The sequence below is a fragment of the Desmodus rotundus genome, chromosome 12, assembly GCF_022682495.2.
Source record: "Desmodus rotundus isolate HL8 chromosome 12, HLdesRot8A.1, whole genome shotgun sequence".
Classification (NCBI taxonomy): domain Eukaryota; kingdom Metazoa; phylum Chordata; class Mammalia; order Chiroptera; family Phyllostomidae; genus Desmodus; species Desmodus rotundus.
The window spans coordinates 101,733,487-101,739,416 of NC_071398.1; positions in this window are offsets into that span (position 1 = coordinate 101,733,487).

Genomic DNA, 5,930 nt, shown 5'->3' on the forward strand with positions numbered 1-5,930 from the left:
TGTTTTTCACATTGAGTTTAAGTCCTGAAGTTGTATATTTACAGGATGGGGACTCTCGGAGTCCCTTGTCCCCTCAAAGTCCTGTTAGTCTGAGTAACAAAACAGAGGTAGGCTTCCTCAAGGCTTGGTGATTGCACCTCACCGACCCTTGGGCTGTGCTCCAGGGGGATGACTGAAACGGGGAAGCCCCATGGTAACAGGGAGACAGGGACAGGCCATTTCCCGCAGCCCGGGGACGTGTAACATGGGTCCACTGGGGGTGAAGCAATTGAGTGTTGAGGGCGTTTATTGGCCTGTCGGAAAGATCTACAGGTCAAGGCCAGGAGGGGACAGGAGAGGGTCTGTCCCTTTCTCAGTGAGGGAACAGTATGTTCTGTGCGGCGTGGCGATAGCTTAGAGGGAATTTTAAAAGTACAACTTCTACTTAAAGGTGCCTGGCCCTGGCTGGTGTAGCTCAGTGGGTTGAGCACTGGCCTGCACACCAAAGGGTCACCAATTTGATTCCCAGTCAGGGCACATGCCTGGGTTGTGGGCCAGGTCCCCGGTGTGGGGCACACAAGAGGCAACCACAGAATGATGTTCCCCTCTCCCTCCCCTTCCCTAGAAATAAATCTTAAAAAAAGAGAGATGTCGAATTCTCTAGCTCCTCCAATTTGGTGTCTTTTTTTGGTACTAGCTGTAAGACTAATTTGAAATGACACTTCTTGTCGGGTAACTCGCTGAGTGGTCTTGCTGTTCCTGTGTCAGGTGGGGGAATGGCCCAGGGATGACCAGGACCTTTTCCAAGTTCCCACAACAGAACTGGGCAGGTGGTAGATCTGGGATTGGGGACAGCTGGGGTGGGGCAGGGCAGGGCAGTGTGGCGGCCCTGCTCAGGGGCCCTGAGAGGAAAACGGGTAGGAAGAAACAAGTTAACTTCCCCACAGGGGTGGGAATTTGGGTATCAGGAGGACACCGGAAGAAGCGATGTGGCCGGAGTTTCCCCTGAACTGAAAGTCTCCTTTGCATCCCAACATGGATCACAGGACAGCAGTGAGTGCTCGATGAGGTGGGGGCCTATGAGTGCCACCTTCTGGAATGAAAGTGAAACTTTACTGTGTGCGCTAGCGACTTGGCTGACAGACAAGGTAAAGGCAGCAAGGGGTTAGAGGGAACGGCAACTTCATTAGCTTGGAAAACGGGACTTGAAGATCTCGGTGGGCGGGAATGGTCAGGCCGTCTCTGAGACGCACTGCGGCCTGTGAGCAAGCTCTGTTTTCCGTGCCTCTGTGAGGTGACGCCAGACAGCTGGGGCGCGCACAGAGGAAGTGGTCTGGGTGGCAAAGGGACAGAACTGCCCGGCAGGAACTGTTACGAGAGTCAGTGTCAACTCTGCAAAATCAAAGACCCGGACGAGACAAAGGCACAGTCCTGGTGTTGGGAGGCCAGTGCGGCGATGGCCCTGAGGGAGACGATTGGGACCAGGGACTGGGTGTCCACAGGAGACTTCACAGTTCAGAGCTGGAAGGGGGGTGTCTTGTCGTGGGAAGAATGCTGGTTTGGGGACCGGGAAGGTCCTGTTTCACTCTAGCTTTTCTGTGCCATTGGCCAAGGTCTCCCAGTCTCTGTCACCTACAAATCGCTGGCACTACCCACCCTGTGAAGCTTTTAGAAACCCATTGGGCGAGGTCTGTGAAGCATTCTACAAGAAACGACTTGCATCGGAAGCCCTGCCTGTGCTCACTCTCAGACTGGATGTCTTAGTCCAGCAGTTTGTAAACCTTCAGTAAGTGGCTGGAGAATTTCTTGACTATTACAAATGTTTAGCTAGCCAAAACGTTCCATGGCCCGATGTTTACATCTCAGTAAAAGGTGCTGTGGGGAGGCGTGGCGGCTCTGGGGAGCGCAGCCCTTGCTCACTTGTTCAAAGGCGTCCAGTGGCGGTGGTTCCCGTGTCATCAGCCGTTCGTGCTGGTCTGTTGCCCACTGGTTGCCATCCCCACACACTCACCTGTCACCAGGTTCGCAGAGGGGCCAGATCTCCCCGATAGTCCTCAGACCTGTGTGTCCTTGCTTCACTTCAATAGCTTCTCGTTTGTAAATGTTCTTCCAACTAAGGAGGGTGAGCTTTGGCCCTGGTGTCTACTGGGTGAGCCAAAGGCACCGCCAGAAAATTAATGGTTTTAGACTTTGGAGACCCTGCAGTCCATCCCTTGGAAACCCTGTGTCCAACGTCACAGCTGTAGCAAGAGCGGAGTGTGGCTGTGTTGCTGTCAGACTTGTGTGTGGACACTGATGTGAATGTCGTCATCTCTACGTGTCTTGAAGTAATTAACTTGATCTTCCCCCCAATCATTAAAAAATGTAAGAGCCAGTCCTAGATCCCTGGCTGCACAAAAGCAGATGGCCCGGAAATCGGCACCTTCCTCACGGCTGGAGTTAGAAGGAAGAGCTTGGAGTGGCAGATACACTGCGGTGTGCGGGTGATGCACTGTCGAAGTGTGCGGCTGGAGCCGGCCCGATTTCATCAACCAGAGTCACTCCAGTAAACTCGATAAAGAAAAGGAAAGCAGGAGACCTCATTTGTTTTTGAGCCTGACTTTAAAATTCCTTTGGTCCAGGCCTTGTAACATCCCTGGGGAGAAAGGAACTCAGGACTGCGTGGGAGGAGGCCGCCGGGACAGGGCGATGAGGACGAGGGCTGGGTCACCGGGCTGGAAGGGAGGAAGGAGTGGATGGAAAGCCAGGGTGTCTGTGGAGAGTGATGAGGAGAGGGTGCGAGGGCTGTGGAGACCCACCCCCAGGGAGGCACTTTAGAGCAACATGGAAATCCAGTTTCTGCCTTCAGTCCGTTCTGTGTGGACTCTTAAATTATGGGAGGTAATAACAAAGTAGTTTTCAGCAATCTGTGTGTTGCTTCTTAGCTGATGTCACAACGCCCTGGGGGGTGGGACGCTCATGTTCGTTGTAGTTGCCCAGTATCTGTCTGCTCTTCGACGAATGGTAAATGAACGAGGGTCCAGTCCAGACCTGTGTCAGTCAAGGTCAGTGAGGAGCCATGCATCGGCCGTCACCAGCGTTATCACCCTCTGTCGCTTATGTGCCAGCTGAGGGCAGAGGGAGCTGGGACAGAGGACCCCAGGCCCTGGAGTTTTAAGCGTTGCTGCCATGATGTTTGGTGCAGGTGGGGAGCCAGTGCAAGCCCAGAAGGGAATGACAAGGGTAAAGGTGGCCAGACCCCAGGGTCGAGCTCTTCCTGCCTCAGCCCAGCTCACGTTAAGGTGGCAAGGTGGCCACCAAGGACCATATCGAAACCTTACCCAGGGACACATCACCTGTGCCAAAAAAGGCTATGGATGAGAGGTCCCCTCCCCAAAGAAGCCTGGCGTGGGCATCGTGGGGGGGTGGCGGTGGGGGAGTGAGCACCAAGGACAACTCCAGGGTGAAGTCCTGTCTCACCCCTTTCACCGATGTTTTGGCAACATTTCTAAGAGGCTTGTGGCCCCTAATTCTGTTTTGATGGGGTTCAAGGCAGGCAGCCTCAGAATGTGCCTCTCTGGCATATGGATTCTTTTTAAAGTTACTTAAGAAGCAGCCAGTGCAAGGACACTCTGCCCTCTGTCCCCCTTAAAGCAGGAAACAGACCCACCCTGTGAAAGGCGCCCTCCCTGCAAGGGGAGGCAGAGACGCGTTTTTCACCAGGGATGGGGAGTCAGAGTACAAACAAGCTTTGTTACTTCTCTCCCAATTTGCTCCCCGAGCCCAGAAGGGTTTGTCTTGTCCGTTCTTAGCAAGTTTATTGTTTATTTGCCTAAAAGGGATGAAAACTGCCTGCTTGGGTCACTTTGGGGAGTCTCATATTTCTGTGAGCTTCCATATGTGTGAAATTTAATTTTTTTTTCCTATTTATGTTCCCAGACCACAAGGGTTCCTTGGCTGCCTGCCTCAAAGCCCGGTGGAAGGTGAGTAGGAGTTGGCAGCCAGGAGACTGGTTTTATTTATTAGTTGAGGAAATGGCACCGGGCCCGGAGGCACAGGTGTGTTTGTGCTGGAAGACCTGACTCCCCGATGGCTTTTAGGGGACGGGTCAGGTTGCTAATCGTGGCGGCTGGAGGGGCTGGGGCCGTAGACTGCAGTGCTTGGCTGGGGCCTGTCAGGTCCTGCTGTCCGCCCTGGCGTGGTTGTGTCTGGTTGCAAGAGGATGTGGTCCTCAGGGGTGTCTGAGTTCATGGGCCTGGGCTGAGGCACAGCTGAGGTCAAGATGTCATCTTCAGCTTTACCTGAAACTCTGTCTCTGAGGTCATCGGACCCGATGCTTTGTTCTTAAGACAGTTTGATGCTGAGCAGAATCTGATGTCCCAAGGGTTTAATGATTAAGGAAGGGAGTGGATGGACAGGAAGGAGGAAGGCTCCGGTTAAAGAAATGAGTTTCTGCGCAGTTACATCTGTCTTGTGTCAATTCAGTAATTAGATCAGCCGCAGCACCGGGAAGTGTAAAGGAGGAGGTTTCCCAGTTCGCACGCGCAGAGCCTGGAGTGAATACCTGTGTGGCAGGGGAAGAAAAATTTGCCTCCGGCTCAATGAATCCATGTGCCCAAGTGGCATATCTAGGGGTGGCGTATCCTGTCACCCCTCAGAGTCTGCTTTGGACAGGAGCAGCCCACGAGGCACCGGTTGGCATCTGTAAATGCTACGAAGGGCTGGCGTGGCCGTGAACGCAGGTCCGCTGCCTGCTGCTACGAAAGCCAAACTCGAGAGGCAGGTGCTGTTGGAAGAGGGCTTACTCAGGTGCGGGCCACCAGGAAGATGGGGGACTCCCGTCTCAGAGCCCGGCTCCCCCTCTCAGTGCTGGTGGGGGTTTTGCAAGGAAGGAGAGGGGAACAGAACAGAGATCCAGGGAGGGGTTTGCAAAGTTCTCCACGTGCCGACGAGAACAGTCCGTTCTGCTGAGGCAGGTGACTGTCCAGTGTCTGTCACCCTGGCTCAGTCACCTTGGCCCCACGGTTGAAGGTCAGCAAATCTCCCAGAGCTTGGATGCCGGAAGGTCGGGTCTGTCCCTTTTGAAGTTAGTTTCAAGCGTTCTTTTACCAACAGGCTGTTCATCCAGCAGCTACGCATCAGAGCCAGCACTTGCAGAAACCGTGAGAAGGACGGTGGGTGGGCTGCAGCTTCCCACTGTTGCAGCGTGAATGCTGGGTAAAGCCATCACTGGGATTTTTTAAAAAGGTGTCAGAAGGTGGGCACTCTGTAGAGCTCAAGGCAACAGATTGAGGTGAAAAGCCAGGCTGTGTTTTCCTGGATGGAGCCACCACTTTGGGAGCCACGAGCTCACGTGACTGAAAACATTCTGTAGGAAGCGCCTACCGGGTTGGAGGGCAGGCTGCGTAGTATTTGCGCAGCGATAACTGACCTGGAGCCCTCGCTGATGCTGTGGATCGTGCTAAGTGCTCTGAATGCTGGGACGCAGTCAGTCCTCACCCGAAGAGGAAGCTGTCGGTATTATCCCCGGTCTCAGATGGGGAAAGAGGCACAAAGGTCCAGCGCCCACCCAAGGGCACGTGGATGTGAGCACGAAGCCAGCCCAGGCTCCGGAGCCCGAATTCTGCAGAGTGTGCATGAAAGAGCTATTGGGAAGCTTGGTGTCCTGACTCCAAGTGCAGGAACAGCACCGCCACCTGCAGGGCCCCACCCCCCAGGCCCCCACCAGGCTGTCAGCCACTCCCCAGCCCAGCCTCACACGGGTGGGGGTGGGCGGGCGGAGGGACCATGGGAGTGGATGGAGGGAAGGAAGGTGAGAAGGGCTGGCAAGGGAAGTGGAAGTATTTGCTACCACAGGGAAAGCAGAAGAAAGGAAATGGCCCCTACCCCGCCCATCCATGGGAAGAGGAAACAAAGGTTGGGCCCTCTGTGTGAGAGAAAGGAGGGAAGGAAGAGAACTGGGAGGGGAAAGT